Source organism: Sciurus vulgaris (genome assembly GCF_902686455.1).
Source record: "Sciurus vulgaris genome assembly, chromosome: 10".
In the NCBI taxonomy this organism is placed as follows: domain Eukaryota; kingdom Metazoa; phylum Chordata; class Mammalia; order Rodentia; family Sciuridae; genus Sciurus; species Sciurus vulgaris.
In genome coordinates, this window is record NC_136470.1 from 41,043,226 (window position 1) to 41,061,491 (window position 18,266).

Below are 18,266 nucleotides of genomic sequence, written 5' to 3' on the forward strand. Positions count from 1 at the left end.
GAGTTAGAATCTGAAGAGAAATGAGAAGTTAACACAAATTCTACCATTATGGTAAAATGTGCTAAGGTTGCCAAATAAAATAGAGATCACCAAGTTAAGTTGAATTTCAGATGAACAACACATATTTTATCAGTTTAGGCATGATCTATGCAATAACATAAATTTAAAAAATTATTTATTGTTTATGTGAGATTCAATTTTAACCATTCCATCTCTTTTTGTCTTCTTTTGCTAAATCTGGCAATCTCAATGAGCCAAATATCTAAATTGCATTAAAAAAAGGTATACGTTGAATATAAGAAATGAAAATAGATAATTTTTTACTATTCAGATATTGATACACCAGGATGAAAAAGTAAAAAGGGGAAAGAAAGAGAGGCAATTTGGAATTTTTGCAAAGAGGTGTTATAAGTTAGGTCCTCTTTGGAAATTCAGACTAGTTGATTTGGCAACAACTTAGAATGCTAATGTTCAAGGGAAAACAGAAAACTCATAAGCACATCCTAGATATAGATTGTATTATCTATTCATGTAAATGGAGCTTGATAGTATGCTAAGTAGTTATAAAAGTTAATTTAAACTAGAATTTATTTTTAAGTCATAAACACACAAACAACTTTTATTTGAAGAAGTTTAAAATTTTTTAGCATAAAACTGAAGGTAAGCTAAAAGAAAAATCCATGTGCAAAAAGAAAATATGAACATCATTATATCTGAAAATATGAACATCACTATATTTAAGTCAGCATGTGAGAATTATACAAAAGGCTATTCCTATATTTAAGAAAGGAAGCTAAATGTATATCCATTCTGTTAACTCTTTCATTATAAACATAATAGTTTTTTAAATACTTACATTAGCAGGATATGATGTCAAAAATACTTTTGAAGACTAAGGGATGTAAATGGAAAGCATAGCTCAACATCTTACTTTATTATTTGTACCCCTCAGTTTTATCTGTACAGAATTTCTGAAGTATCTAATGGGAATAAAAGTCATAAATACACAATATAACTGACAATTTACTTTTTCTTTGCTTGGAAATAGTGTTTAAAAATGATTTTAAAAATTAACATAACTGATAAAGTTAATTAAATTATTAATAAAATAATTTAAAAATCAAATTGTTTCCAAATAGCTCTGTAGATGGAAAGCCATGATTATATAGTTCAGAACAAGAATTTCTGGGTTAATGATCTTTCAACCTCCGTGGAGTTGAAATGATTTGAGAGAAAGCTTCTATGCTTGCTCCTCAGAGTCAGGGATCTTAACTATCTCTAAATTTGTGTCCGTTTTTCCAAGCCTATTAATAATACATGTGTTTTGTCTTCTCAACTAAGTCATAACCCCTTTGGAAACAAGGACTGTGCTTTAGCTCTTCTTCTTTTTTAAAAAAAAAATATTTTTTCAGTTGTGAATGGACATAATACCTTTATTTTATTTACTTATTTAATTTTTTTATGTGGTGCTGAAGATGGAACCTAGTGCCTCACACACACTAGGCAAGTGCTCTGCCACTGAGTTACAACTCCAGCCCAGTTCTTATTATAGCCCCAGAGCACCAGGTTTCCTACTTGGTGGGGCTTCTCTAAATGTTCAGAGATTAATACTGAAAAATCCAGTGAATTTTTCTTGTTTAGCTTCAGGATCTTTGTCCAGTGCAGGCCAGTTTTCTTCCATCCCTACAGTACCTGAGTACCCAAGCCAATTTTTTTCCCCCTTAATACCCACACAGGTCACTTGAAGCTGTTTTACCCTAATATTGATTGCATAATGGAATACAATGATCACGGTTCTCTACTTACTTCTATTTAAATATTTACATTAACTCTCCTGAAAGAAGCAAGAAGAAGAGAAGGCAGGCCTTAAACAGACTGACACTATAAAAAGCAGATTAATTAGAGTAATTTCCTCTGATTACACTGTCCTGATTACACTGTCCTGACCAATGCAAAGTGATCTTTAGATGAAAAATCAGCCACATTTCAATGATATTGGGACTACAGTGGTGCTAATTGCCAAAAAAATCATGGCCATTGAGTATTCATTTGATATAGTTTTCTTCTTACCTTAGAAGAATGCCAAGATATTCAGACTCTCACAGGGAGCTGCTAATTGCAAATATGGATTAAAATGTATTTATTGCATTTTATAATACAAACATGAAAATACAGCATAGCCCTTATCCTTAATCTGAATCCTCTTACCTTTAACTAGATCTATAAGCTAAAGTAAGTACTCTACTAACTCTGATGTCATTTATTTATTCTGGCCATAAATAATGTTATTTATTTATTCTGGCCATAAACATGCTATTAAAAATCTTCAACAAGGAAAATCAATAATATAATAATTCAATACTATAGATTCGACATTTCAATTTACTTGACATAGTTTGGAGTAATTGCCCTTTCTCTGAAATTCTTTTTATGGTCCCTCTCCCCTCTGCCATAGTTCCTGACTTTAGTATCCTAAAAATATCTGACAACACCTTCTAAAACCACACCAAACTCTCCCCTCAGAATGAGCAGGGAAATTCTGAGCAAATGAACTGCTGGAGCAGAGAAAGGTTATAAAACTTTGGAGACAGGATTTTATATGATTTGGTATGCAAGCAGAGAGAATTAATAAAGGGACAAAGAGGCCAAGAAAAATGTGCATAAGAGAGATCACTGGGACTGCAAAGAGGCAATCCCATTTTCCTGTTCCCTTCCCAGCGTCCTGAGTGACCCACCACTGCCTCATTTCCTGCCTGTGCAATACAAGGTCACCTGTTGATGACCTCCTTTTCTTATGCAGGTTTAATTGGATTTCCTTTTGGAAAAGCAGTCATTAACTTCATAAAGCCATATTAATTCAGTTAATAACATGAACTTGGACTAGTGACATGCATTTCTATGCAAATATGATACATTATACTATCTTCTAAAAAAGTTCTAAAAGGAGTTCCAAAATCTGTTTGATAGTCATTTTCTATGATTTTTTGTGTAATTCACTTACTTTTTCATATGTACTACAAAACTAAACATCTGTCCAAGAGAGATGAGTAATGTTAAATTATGAAATAAAAGAATGGAAATTATAAGATTGAACCAGTTTATATAAAAGTAAGGCAAGATTTGGAAAAAGATATGTCATTTCACTTTGGACTTTCCAATAGCCAAAATGCATTTTCATAATATGCTAGCTTCTTAAAATGAACTCAATAGACAAGCTCCAAGGATGTTAAATAATGATGTCTTTAGAGTAACTTGGATTGCACATGATGAGTAATAACTTTTGCAAGACATTTTGAGGATACTAAATGGGCACAGAAGGATCTTATTCTCAAAACACTAATTTTAAATGGCTTGCATAAAATTTAGGAAGGGGATATTAAGGCAAGTAATATCCATATTGCCGTGAATTGTTTTTCAAATACATACCAAAAATTGATAACTAAGGCTATCTCTACTCAGGTTAGAGCCACATCTGCTGAAATCGCTGAATGGCAGCCTCTTCCCTTAACTTCCCTGCATCTCAGATGATCTACTACTGAATTCTTTACTAAAATGTCCTCTAGGGACTGTTAGGTTTGCCTTCTCCCTCATATGGTAGGACTAAAGAGAATATCTTTGTTCATTCAGGTTGCTTTAACAAAACAACACAAACAATGCAAATTTATTTCTCACAGGTGTGGAAGCCAAGAAGTCCAAGATAAGGCAAAGCAGATTTGGAGTCTGTCTAGTGAGGGCCTACTTCTCATTTTCTCACTTCAACCACACACGATGGAAGGGCCAGGATTCTTTTTACTTTTTCATTTTTAACTGATACATAAAACCTTTAGAAAGTACATATTTATGGAGTACCATGTAATTTTTCAACACACATACATATTTCATAACATGTTTAAATCAGGTTAAACATATTTATCTTTTCAAATATTTTATCATTTCTTTATGGTGAAAATTTTCAAAATCCTTTCTTCTTGTTCTTTGAAATGTACAATATATTGTTGTTATCAGTAGTTGCCCCACTAGGGCACACCAGAACGTCTTGCTCCTATCTGACTGCAACTCAATTCCCACAGATCAACCCTCCTTCCCAGCCTCTAATACGCCCTTTCTACTCTTAACTTCTGACTGAGATCAACTTTTTTATATTCCAATTGAGTGTGGTCATGTGGTCCTGGTATTTCTGTGTCTAATTTATTTCACTTAACATGATGATGAAGGGTTTTTCTCGAACCTATTTTATAAGGGTATTAACCTCATTCACAAAGACCTCCCCCAAGACCTAACCACCTCCCAAAAACTCTACCTCTTAATACCATCCCTTCAGGACAAGGTTTTCAGCATCTGAATATTTGGGGGTGACATAAAAATTTAGACCCTAGTAGAGAGGAATCTGGACTATTTTATAATTAGCTTCTGAATTAGGCTTTTTCCTACTTTTATGAACCTTTTATCCAAAAGTGAAAATTGATTACTGAATATGGCATTTTGTTTCTATTGAATATTGAACTTTATCTCTGATATAGAAATAATGGTCTGTCACATGGACACCTTTTGCATTTTGTGATCTCTTATCATTCTTTTTTGACAATTGACATTTGGCAAGAAATGGTAAATGAATTGTTTTAAGTTGATGGTTCAAACCAAATGATTAAAAACTTCATTACTTATCTAATAATTAAAATAAATACTTGCTGATTAATTTATTTTTTATGCTTTTAAAAATGGATAAGAGACATTTGCTTTGATAAGGTTTAATTTCTCAAGTCCATTAACTCATAATTAATTATTCTGCTTGCTGAACCTACAAATGAGGTTTACTTTTGAAATCACTTAAATGATTCATTGATTTTTGAAGACTCCTGATACAGTACTATGACAATAGTAACCTAAATTATCCTAGTGATAAATTAAATTTAAATAGAAATGAGTCAAATAACATTTATTTAAAGTTTCTTGCTTATAGCACTCATGTTTGTGGTTTTAAAACCCCATTTGAGCAAAAACTTCCAGACTTCAATCATCAGGTATATTGAGAAAAAATGCTAAGAAGTAAGTAGATATTTTAGATGAATTTAGCTTCCTGGGTATTATTACAGACATTTTATCACAGCAGAATACCATTACATGATCCAAGTAGACTTTGTTTCAGGAAGTATATTATACTTTAGATGAGTAGAAATATAGACATGAATAAAAGAAAGTGACAAAAGTGGTCAGAGTCTGAAAGGATTCCCAGATTGACATCAGTCAGTGTACAGACTGCAGAAATGAGATAAAAGGTCACCTTCTCCACTGCCCAGCCACCTCATCCCTCTGCTCTCAGCTCTTTTCAGCTTCCATTCTTCAATCATTAGAAGTCAGGAGGCAATCTCTGCATTCTGAAATTCTGCCTCACACCCTTTGACCCTTCAGGCCCCTCTGCCATGCTGGTTACTTCTCTGCTCACATAAAACCCAATCTTACTCTGCTTTTTTGTAACACTCGGCATACCACTTTAGAATTCCACTCTAAGCTGAGAGAAAGGAGCTTCTAGGATAGTGCCAAAAAGCATTCTGGAGACTTCTGTGGACTGAAGAACAGCACTGAGGGGGACTTATGTATGGCAAAAAGGAAGGTTGAGATGCTATTTCATCCTGCTGCCTCACCACAAACCCAGCAAAGGTGGCTGCCTTGGGAATGACTCTTTGTTCAGATGATAGAAAAATATTCATTTGACAAATATTGATTGAGCTCCTACTGTATGTCAGATACTGTTCTGGTAATGTGGAATATATCAATAAGCAAAACAAAGATCCTGTTCTCAAGTCAATTCCTCTACTATGTAGAGACAGATAAAAACATTGATAATAAATGAGGATGTATTCTTAGGGATTATAAATGCTAAGGAAAAAAGAAAAATTAAAACTGAGTTAGGATGAAGGAAGAGATGCCATAAGGAGGATGAGAGGTAAATGTAGGCTGCAATTTCAAGTAGAATGGTGGAAATTTGATCAAAGATTTGAAGGAGGTGATGGAGTTAATTAACCAAGTATTTATTTCTGGTAAGATGCCAAGAACAGCCAGACCACTGGTTGTACTCAAGCATCCAATCAGGATTTCCTGGGGTAGCAATTAAAGCAGAGATTGCTGGGATACACTGCCAAAGTTTTGGGTTCAGTGTATTAAGGGTGGAGATAAGAATTTGAAATTTCTAGAAGATGGCGGGTGATGATGATGCTGGTGGTCTAAGAATGACACATGGAAAATCACTAAGCTAGAGGAAAAGCCCACGGAGAGAATGTACCAGAGAAATGCAAACGTTTCTCGGAGGGAAGCCATTCTGAAAGAATTTGACTCCAGAGTTGTAAGTGCAGAGGCAAAGGGCTGAGCAATGGAAAATCATGAACTGAGGAGCCAATCTTAGTGATCAACTGGAGAAGAGGAGAGGACATATGAGCTCTGGCTAAAATTCTCACTTCCTCTTAACCGATCAAAATCACCCTTCCGGTCAAGATACTGTCTTCTTCCCTTGTGGTTTAGTTAGCTTTTTCACCACTGAGATGAAAAGACCTGACAATAATGACTTTAGAGAGGGAAAAGTTTATTTGCAGCTCACGGTTTCTGAGGTCTCAGTTCATAGACAGCTGACTCCATTGCTCTGGGTCCGAGGGGAGGCCAAAGTGCATGGAAGAGGAAAGCAGCTCAGAACCTGGCAATCAGGAAGCAGAGAGCTCTGTTTATCGGGTACAAAATATAAACCTCAAGGGCATATGCCCAGCAACCCACCTCCTTCAGCCACACCCTACCTGTCTACAGTTACCACTGAAATGAGCCATTCAAAAGGATTAACACACTGATTATGTTAAAGCTCTCATAACCCAATCATTTCACCTCTAAACTGTCTTGCATTGTCTTATGCATGAGCTTTTGGGGTACAAATCATATCTAAACCATAATATCTTGCAATCTAAATTTTTTTTTTAATTTTAATAACGCATTTTTGTTTTTGTTTCTGTTTTGGGTTTTTTGGTACCTGAAATTGAATCCAGGGTGCACAACATCCCCTTTTATATATTTTATTTTGAGACAGGATTTTGCCAAGTTGCTTAGGACCTTGATAAATTGCTGAGGCTGGCTTTGAACTCACAATACTCTTGCCTCAGCCTCCCAAGTTACTGGGATTATAAGCATGTACCACCATGCATGGGCAACAACACGTTTTACTTATTCCAGTATATCCAAAATATTGTTTCAGTGTGTAATCAATATAAAAATAGTAATACATATTTTCCTCTCTTTTTGCAATCTAAATTTATTTCCAATTGGTGTCTAGCTATTTTTCTTCTACTATCCTCAACTCCCTTGGTACATTGTGTTTCCCCCACAGCAAGATATAAGTCAGCAATGTTCCCTTTCTACACTTACTATGATTACTGAGCATTTCCAAAGAAAAACTGCACTGTTGTATAGATTTATGCCTATACAACTTGAAACAATACACAGTACACAGAATTCTTTTGCCTTTTCTCACCTTGCTTCCTGCAACAATTTTGCTATACATTCATCTTACTTTTTATGACCCTGGATTTTGCCTTCTCAACAAATGACACTGTCCCCCATTCAAAGAGAAAACACAGCTTATGATATGTGAAAACCCCCAAGTTCCTGCCAGTTCATGCCCCCAATCAATCTACATGTTTACATATTCACTGGCTGTAAACTAATTGTCTTCACTTATCTCCTTTCTTCTGGTATAATTCAGAAAGAATTTATTTATGAACTTTTTCCCACATTTTTTATTGATGTGTTATAGGTATACATAATTGGTGGGATTTGTTGTTATATATTCATACGTGCAAGCAATGTAATAATATAATTTGGCCAATATCATTCCCTAGCACTTCCTCTTCCCTTCCTGCCTCCCTGACCCCACCCCTTGTCCCCTTTCCTCTACTGATCTCCTTTTGATTTTCATGAGATCCCCACCCCTACTCCCTACTTTTCTTTTCCTTTTTTTTTCCCCTCTAGTTTCCACATATCAGAGAAAATATATGACCCTTGACTTTCTTGAGTTTGGCTTATTTTGCTTAACAAAATGTTCTTGAGTTCCATTAGAAGGACTATTTATAAAGATGTGATATGGGTAGATATAGAACTATAATCAATAGTTCTAGGCATTATGCCTACACACTATGGCAGGAACTTAAATGTCAGATTCATAAATGACCTAGACCCAGAGACATGTCTCAATGAAAATAATACCACCAGTGCTACTTTGGCATGCTATACAGCTCTAGAGCAGCAGACAAAAGCAATTGCTCATGCCTGGGCTGCCACCTGGCCTGCTTAGCAGCCAACCAGGGCAACCAGCTTCCATGCACAAACCACACACAGGCCATTCCTCATACCTCTCTGGCACCAAAGGGCAACATCTTTGCAGAACTTATAGTCTCAAGAACAGCAGATCCCTTAACAAACAACATCACTCATCATGCTGCATCCTCCCTCAGTTCTGCTGAACTAATGCAATTATATTTTAAATACTCCCAGCCCTTAAAATTCTGCCAAGATTTTTTTCATAGTCTGCATATCTATTATCATTTCACAATAAAAGGACAATTTTCAATATTTTGTCTTTATTGATTGACTAGAATTAATGAGTTTCAGAATGTGAATTATTCAATATACTGCTTATTATAGTTTTTACTATTTCATTTATCAGCTGTCAGGGAAACATTTCACTATTTTTAACAATAACTATGACTGTTAATATCTCTACTGTTGTATCACAGAAAATATTTGTATGCCCAGAAATTTTTTAAATGACTGCCAGAATACATTTATCTCATCACATTGTAATGATTCATATACGTAATAGTAAACTTATTGAGAAAATGTTAATGCCATATTCGTTTATATATCCAGAGTACCGACCATAATGCTGGATATAAATAAATGTTTGCTGATAAGAGTATTTCTATTTTCCTCAACTATTGATAAATAATTTACTGTCTGATGGCTGCATCTTTAATGCTTATGTATCACATATAGAACCCACACACTGCACTGCTTAGTATTTGTTGACTGATGCTCAAAACGTAGGAAATGAATCCACAAATGCAAGAGTTACATTCTCCATCATTTTATAATTCCATTCAGATGGCCCTTGAGATTTATTCTATGCTAATACAACTCAGTAGCATATAGACCATCGTCATTTAATCAAGTCATTTCTGAAATATTCAACATACTCTATATTTTTATAATTAACTCTAAAACATTTGACTTTTATTAGCATCTGCTTCAAGTGTACTTACTTATTAAAATAAAACAATAATAATAGTCACATAATAATTGTAATCTAATAGAACTAAAAAAAAGTAGTAAAAGTAGTAGAAGTAACTAAATGAGAACTTATTTTGTATGTTAAAACTACTAAGGCAAAAATCTTACAGAAGAGAAAAACTAGTAACAATTTCATTATTGTACTAAAAATGTTAAGCCAAAGTACATGAAAAGGAGTTCGTTTTCTTGTGATTCAAATATAAACAGGTTTCTTAACAATTATCTTGGTGTTGAATCTCAAGATCTTAGTACGTTAATCATGCCCTCTCCTGCAATTTGTATCTTTGTAGTCTACAGCATTAACTAAAACAAACTAAATAAAATGAAAACAGAAAAAAAAATAACTTCCTTATTTAAAATCAGGGTCTCTTTAGACTTTATATAAAACCAGGGTGTATTTAGGCTAAACATATCTCAATCACTGCCTGTCTTATCCAAGCATAAAAGTTAAGTTACCCCTCATTTTTAGTTGCTAGCCTTGGTTAACCAGCAGACTGAAAGACCAGATTGCATTCAAACAGAACTCCAAATTATGGCCATATAACATCTGCCCTGTACTCAGTGCTGAACATTCTATGATGTCATTATTTAAAATGGCAAATCAACCTCCCAAATTCAACTGACAGCAATTAGCACTCACACTGTGCTTGTAAACTTCCGCTTTGTATACCAGCCCTATCGGGCCATGGGTGTCCAACAAATGTCAATGTTAATCATTTGTCTTATTTGTGATACTTCGCTAACTAGCCCATCCCTTCTCAACTGACTTCATGTAAAAATGTAATTTACATATAAAGTCTAAAGGAAATCAAAAGGGAAAAGGTGCTTTAAATATGAAAAACTTAACATACTTATAAAAGAAAATAATAAACATCATGATCAAATGAAGTACCTTTATTAGCATAAAATATAAATAACAGTCTAATGCCTATCAAGTACTGGTTAGAAAGAAGGAAAGAAAGAAAGAAAAAGAAAGAAAGAAAGAAAGAAAGAAAGAAAGAAAGAAAGAAAGAAAGAAAGAAAGAAAGAAAGAAAGAAAGAAAGAGCAAAGGGAGGAAAGGATTGCTGTACTTAAAATTGTTTAAACCTCACTAGCTTAGCTTGGTTAACAATTATAATGTACTAGAAAAATCCCGAAGTTACTAATCAAATATCATAACTAAAATTAAGTATCTTTTAACACCAAAACCACAACTTTCAGTAAGTTTGTAACATAGTCTAAGCAGGTGCCATTTTTTCCAAATAATTTACTATGACAATGTGTTCATATTTATGGAAAATTAACTATTTCCAATTTCTCATTTTGGGATATAGTTTGTTCAGTCCAAAATATTTTATTCCTTTGATTAAGATATTTACCAGATTGTCAATAATTAACTAATTTTAGAAATTATTTTCCTTACAAATAGTATTAGAAAACTTGATATTAGACTGTGATGGTAGTTTGTACAGCATAAAATGAGAACTGGGGTAAAAGTAAAATCATACCCTCTCAGGTCCATTCCATGATTTCTCCATTGCTTCCCCCAATCCTAAAGATAGAAGTTGCTAATTCAAAATTACAGATAATTGATATAAACATTAAGTTTCCTAGACTCTTAGGCACGTTCGTGATTTATTTTTAATTTTCAACAACACTTCATAAAATTGGACTTTTACTATCTTCACTCTGCTGATAATGAAACTGTCTTTGATAGTTGAAGCGACTTTCCTGAGTTCATAGTGGTAAGTGGGAGAACCATGATTGAAATGAAATGAAGTTCTGCTGAAATTGTGGGTTCTATTCACAGTATGTGCTTGATAAGTGCTTTGGTTTGAACATGTTTCACAAAGTTCCTGTGTTAGAAACTTAATCTCCATTGAAAAAATATTGGGACATGGTGCCTACCAGGAGATGTGTAGGTCATAAATTCTCTTCCATCATGAACGAATTAATGCCATTCTTGGAACAGTGGCTTTATTATAAAAGTAAGTTTGGTTAACTCTTTCTCCCTCTTTTGCCCTTTCATTCTTTGGCATGGAATGATGGAGTAAAAGGCCTTTGCCAGATATGAGCCCTTTGATCTTGGAATTCCAACCTTCAGAATTATAAGAAGTAAATTTTTGTTCTTTATAAATTATCTAGGGCATGATATTCTGTCATAGCAACACAAAATGAACTAATCCAGTAATAATAAGCTGAAGTTCCGATCTTAGGATAAGCACCATTTCTTTCTGTCTTCATAATCCCACTTCTGCCATATGTCCCCACACCTCCTCCACCCTCCCACACACTCTGCTTTCTCCCTCTTTCGGTTTCAGCAACAAAGAAATCAGTACAGCCTATCCATGCCTATGTGCTTCTTTTTCTATAACAGGTGTTTCTATAACTATTTCACAGTGTTCAGTGAGCATAGTGCAGTTTTTCTTAAGATTGTCATTGCTTTGATTTGATTATTTTCCCAAGTACCTATTAAGCAAGTGTCTCTTGAAAACAGTAACCAGAACCACTTGAGATATGAAATATGCATGTTATGGTTTGGGTATCTGGTGTCCCCCAAAAGCTCTTATATTAATGCAGAAATATTCGGAAGTAAAGTAATTGGACTGTGAATATTGTAACCTAATCAATCCATCCCAGTTTGAATGGACTGGATGGTCACTATAGACAGGGGTGTAGCTGGAGGAAGTGGATCACTGGGAGCATGCCCTGGAAGGTTTCATCTTCCCCGTGCCCCCCACCCTTGGCTTCCTGACCCTGCCATGAATTGAGCAGCTTTCCTTCCCTGGACCCTTCCCTTATGATGGGCAGAGCAATGGAATTGGCCATATATGTGCTGAGACCTCTAAAACCATGAGTCCCAAATAAATTTTCTTCTCTAAGTTGTTCTTGTCAGGTATTTTGGTCATGGTGATGAAAAAGCTAATGAAAACATTGTGTGTGTGTATACATACTGTTTCGTGTATATGTATGTGTACATGTATATATTTATACACTTCATTTAAAATCAGAATTATTCTCTTTCTAAATGTTAAGATGTGGTTAATGCTACTTAACAAATCAATAGACTGCATGTGGATGTCAGTAACTACCAAGAAATGAACAATCTTCTCAAAAGAACACTCCCATAAGAGTATGTATGTCTCATGAAAGTTGACTCATGTGCCCTTTGATAGTTTCAGAAAACTGGAAAAGTGTGCAACTGCCTTACTTTCCAGGATAGACTCGTCAACATCCCAGGCAATTACCCAAGTCCTCCTCAAACACTCTAATAATAAGACATGGAGGTGATGAAAAACTAATTTCCAGTAACCATCTAGCAGTATACCTACTTGTATCCAACTAGATCTGGTTAGGAAAACAACCACTCAAAATATTACCTGAAATAAAGATGTTTAATGAAGGTATTAGAGTTAAAAATCAATGTTGAAAAGATAAAGGACAAAGAGCAGGAGAGTCAAAATTTACATTCAATCCATTTGCCTCCTAAAAGTCAAAGGAGCAGACACTGAAGCCCCTCAGCCTAAAGTCCTGAAGTAGGTGACTCTTAGAGGCCTGCTTTGGAAGTGGTGCAGTTTCCAAGTATATCACGGAAGACTCCCAAATACTGCTTCTCAGAACACACAGAAAAGCTGTTGTCAAGATCTGCCCACACATCTGAATACATTCACCACCAGTCATCAGTCCTCCTGTTGCTTCCCCTCCCAAACTTTACGAGAATTCTTCTCATGCTGCTTAGAGAAGGGCATTCTGGGAAATGTAGTTCTGGCTTCTTTACATTGCAGGATATTGGGAGCTCAGTAGTGAGGCAGAATTGACAACAAACAACCCAGCATATTCCCTCCATGTAAACTCGGCGTCAGTTCACAGGAGACATTGTCTTTGGCTAAGTGGCATGTGGAAACTGTAAAAATATCTAAGAGATTTATGAAAAAACTTTTAGTGGAAACTAAAGGGGGACAAAAACTATCTTGAAGACTAGAAAGATGACAACTCATATTTTATAATAGCAAATCAATTTCTAAACATGTGGTCTGAAGTAACCTGGAAGATAAGTTTTCAATGAATTTTGGAAAAAACTTGTGAATCTGTCCAAACAAAACTATTCTACATTCCCATTCAGTCCAGATAGCAAAAGTTTCTCAAAGTAAAAACATTTCTGGGATAAAGAACAAATCAAGAATATGGCTATAAGGGGGATTCAAGATGGCGGACTAGAGGGTGGCTGTGTTTCGTGTTGCTACAGGACTCAGGACTCAAGAAGAGGAGATATAGAGAGACTTGGGACCAACTCAAAGCAGCCGGGTGAGTCTCTCCTGTTGGGGAGGCATCCCAGACGGGGCGGTAGCCCCGAACGCAGGGATCTTTGTGAAGTAGAGCTGCCTGGCGAGACACCCCTCACCCCGCTGGAGCACTGAACTCGGAAAACTGGGAGCATCGGAGAGGTGGCTGCTCAGCACAGCGCTTGGACTCGGCGCTCTGAGAGGCTGCCCAAAGGAGAGGGTGCGCGGTGAGCTGTTTGGACTGAAAGCGACCACCCCTGAACACAGGGGGCTGCCCAGAGGAGAAGGAGAAATACGGGCTCGGCATGTCGCTTGGACTTGGAGCAGCTGCGCCAGGGCTCCGGGCGGCTATCCAGTGGAGCAGTGTGGTGAGTGGTTTGGACTCAGAGCAAGCGCTCCTAAACACAGGGGGGTTGTCTGGAGAAGGAGGAGGAGCGCGGCGGGGTGCTTGGGCTCAAAGTAACTTCACCAGGGCTACGGGTGGCAGTCGGGACGAGGAGGTGCACAGTGAGTTCCTGGGACTCATGATGAATGCACCAGATCTCTGGGTGACTGCCTGGTGGAGAAGGAGGTGCGTGGTGGGTCACTTGGACTTAGAGCGACCACACGGAACACCAGGTGGCTGCCGGAGGAAAAGGCATGTGGCGGGTCACTGGGACTCGGAGCAACTGTAAGGGGCTCCAGGTGGCTGCTCAGAGGAGGGGCCGCATAGCCAGGTGATTAAGTGCAGAGCAGGGTCCCAGGGCCTAGGCGGCTTCTTGGTGGAAGAGCCGCACAGACAAACTGAGGGGTGGAGCGAAGGCTCCAGGACTGCAGGCAGCTTCTCTGAGGAGAGGCAGCCTAAGGAGATTCATCTGCGAAGGGCGAGGCTTCCAGACCCAGGAGGTAGGTCCGGGTCCCTGGGAACATTGCAGAAGAAGGCTACCTAGCCCAGGTGGTAGTTGTGAATTGAACAGAACCTCTAGGAGGGGAACTGACCAGCAAGACCTCCCCACCGGGTGAGTCCTCCCTGCCGGGTGAGGTTCTCCCAAAAGGACTGTAAAACCAGAGACACAGGCCCAAACTGGCCTTGCATCAGCCCACATCCTACTTCCCCTTTGGATGACCATTCGTCAGCAAGTGAAGGTACCTCTGCCCACTAGCAGGGAATATACCCCACCGGAAGTTCACCACCCCTAGGGAGTCAGCTTCCTTGTGGAGCACTGCATTATCAACTTCCTCCAAGACTTCAGCCTACTGAAGGCTAAGAGGGGATATACTAGAAATCTTCAGGGATATTATAAGTCAAGAGGAAATCTGCAATATCACAGCAGTCAACTGATACCTGAACAATATGAGAAAACAAGGAAAGAAAATGCTGCAAACAAATCTAGATGTTACATCAATGAAACCCAACAACAGCAAGGCAGAAGAAATAACAGAAAGGGAGCTCAGAATGTACATAATTAAAATGATCAGGGAAGCAAATGACGAGATGCAAGAGCAAATGCAGGCACTGAATGATTGCACCAATCGACAGTTAAAAGAGCAAATACAGGAAGCAAAAGATCATTTCAATAAAGAGTTAGAGAGATATTGAAAAAAAAAACAAACAGAAATCCTTGAAATGAAGGAAACAATAAACCAAATTAAGAACTCCATAGAAAGCATAACCAATAGAATAGAACACCTGGAAGACAGAACCTCAGATATGAAAGACAAAATATTTAACCTTGAAAACAAAGTGGACCAAACAGAGAAGATGGTAAGAAATCATGAACAGAATCTCCAAGAACTATGGGATATCATGAAAAGGCCAAATTTAAGAATTATTGGGATTGAGGAAGGCTTAGAGAAACAGACCAAAGGAATGAACAATCTATTAAATGAAATACTATCAGAAAATTTCCCAAATCTGAAGAATGAAATGGAAGATCAAGTACAAGAGGCTTATAGGACTCCAAATATACAAAATTACAACAGACCCACACCAAGGCACATTATTATGAAAATACCTAACATACAAAATAAAGACAGAATTTTAAAGGCTGTGAGAGAAAAGAACCAAATTACATTCAGGGGGAAACCAATACAGATATCAGCAGATTTTTCAATCCAGACCCTAAAAGCTAGAAGGGCCTGGAACAACATTTTTCAAGCCCTGAAAGAAAATGGATGCCAACCAAGAATCTTATACCCAGCAAAACTTACCTTCAAATTTGATGATGAAATAAAATCCTTCCATGATAAACAAAACCTAAAAGAATTTACAAAAAGAAAGCCAGCATTACAGAACATTCTCAGCAAAATATTCCATGAGGAAGAGATGAAAAACAAAGAAGCAAATCAGCAATGGGAGGAACTATCCTAAGGGAATTGTCAAATAAAGGAAGAACCAAGTCGTGTCAAAATAAATAAATAAATAAATAAAATGAACCAAATGACTGGGAATACTAATCATATCTCAATAATAACCCTGAATATTAATGGCCTGAACTCATCAATCAAAAGACATAGACTGGTAGATTGGATCAAAAAGAAAGATCCAACAATGTGTTGCCTGCAAGAGACTCACCTCATAGAAAGAGATACCCATAGACTAAAGGTGAAAGGATGGGGAAAAACATACCATGCACATGGACTCAGCAAAAAAGCTGGGGTATCCATCCTCATTTCAGATAATGTGGACTTCAAGTCAAAACTAGTCAGAAGGGATAAAGAAGGACATTACATACTCCTTAAGGGAACCATAAATCAGCAAGACATAACAATCATAAACATCTATGCCCCAAACAGTGGCTCATCCATGTATGTCAAACAAATCCTTCTCAATTTCAGAAACCAAATAGACCATAACACAATAATACTAGGTGATTTTAACACACCTCTCTCACCACTGGACAGATCTTCCAAACAAAAATTGAACAAAGAAACCATAGATCTCAATAACACAATCAATCATTTAGACTTAACAGACATTTATAGAATATACCATCCAACCAAGAGCGAATACACTTTCTTCTCAGCAGCACATGGATCCTTCTCTAAAATAGACCATATATTATGCCACAAAGGTAATGTAAGCAAATACAAGAAGATAGAGACACTACCTTGTATTCTATCAGATCATAATGGATTGAAATTAGAAATAAATGAAAGAGTAAAAAACAGAAGCTACTCCAACACCTGGAGATTAAACAATATGCTATTACATGATGAATGGATAACAGAAGATATTAGGAAGGAAATTTAAAAATTCGTAGAGGTAAATGAGAACAAAGAAACATCATATCAAAATCTTTGGGACACTATGAAAGCAGTACTTAGAGGAAAATTTATTTCATGGAGCGCATTCAATAAAAGAAGTAAAAATCAACAAATAAACGACCTAACACTACAGCTCAAAGCCCTAGAAAAAGAAGAACAGACCAACACCAAAAGTAGTAGAAGACAGGAAATAGTTAAACTAAGAGTTGAAATCAACGAAATTGAAACAAAAGAAACAATACAAAAAATTGACAAAATAAATAGTTGGTTCTTTGAAAAAATAAACAAAATTGATAAACCCTTTGCCACTCTAACAAAGAGAAGACGAGAGAAAACCCAAATCACTAAAATTCGGAATGAACAAGGAAATATCACAACAGACACGATTGAAATACAAAACATAATTAGAAGCTATTTTGAAAATCTATATTCCAACAAAATAGAAAATTTCGAAGACATCAACAGGTTTCTAGAGACATATGAATTGCCTAAATTGAATGAGGAGGACATACACAATTTAAATAGAACAATTTCAAGTAATGAAGTAGAAGAGGTCATCAAAAGCCTACCAACAAAGAAAAGTCCGGGACCAGATGGGTTCTCAGCCGAGTTCTACAAAACCTTTAAAGAAGAGCTCATTCCAATACTTCTCAAAGTATTCCATGAAATAGAAGAGGAGGGAACCCTCCCAAACTCATTCTATGAAGCCAATATTACCCTGATACCCAAACCAGACAGAGACAAATCGAGGAAAGAAAATTTCAGACCGATATCATTAATGAACATTGATGCAAAAATTCTCAATAAAATTTTAGCAAATCGCATACAAAAATATATTAAAAAGATAGTGCACCACGATCAAGTGGGTTTTATCCCAGGGATGCAAGGTTGGTTCAACATCCGGAAATCAATAAATGTAATTCACCATATCAATAGACTTAAAGTCAAGAATCACACGATTATTTCAATAGATGCAGAAAAAGCATTTGATAAAATACAGCATCCCTTCATGCTCTAAATACTAGAAAAAATAGGGATAGTGGGAACATTCCTTAACATTATAAAGGCCATCTATGCTAAACCCATGGCTAATATCATTCTAAATGGTGAAAAACTGAAAGCATTCCTCCTAAAAACTGGAAGAAGGCAGGGATACCCTCTTTCACCATTCCTATTCAATATTGTTCTTGAGACTCTAGCCAGAGCAATTAGACAGACCAAGGAAATTAAAGGAATACGAATAGGAAAAGAAGAACTCAAACTATCCCTATTTGTGGATGATATGATTATATACTTAGAGGAACCTGGAAATTCCTCCAGAAAACTTTTAGAACTCATAAGTGAATTCAGTAAAGTAGCAGGTTACAAGATCAATGCTCATAAATCCAATGCATTTTTATACATAAGTGATGAATCCTCAGAAAGAGAAATTAGGA

At 36.4% G+C, this 18,266-nt stretch overlaps 1 protein-coding gene across 5 annotated transcripts in view; it reads left to right on the forward strand.

Moving 5' to 3' along the window:
* The window catches only part of HTR1F (5-hydroxytryptamine receptor 1F), a 141,171-nt gene that overhangs the window by 101,792 nt on the left and 21,113 nt on the right, over positions 1 to 18,266 (forward strand). For 3 of the 5 annotated variants that reach the window (XM_079155727.1, XM_079155729.1, XM_079155730.1), the window contains one exon: positions 3,675 to 3,727. The exons of the other annotated variants lie outside the window; for them this stretch is intronic. The gene's annotated coding sequence lies outside the window, so the exon portion shown is untranslated. The remainder of the gene's footprint in view (positions 1 to 3,674; positions 3,728 to 18,266) is intronic. 5 annotated transcript variants of the gene reach the window in all.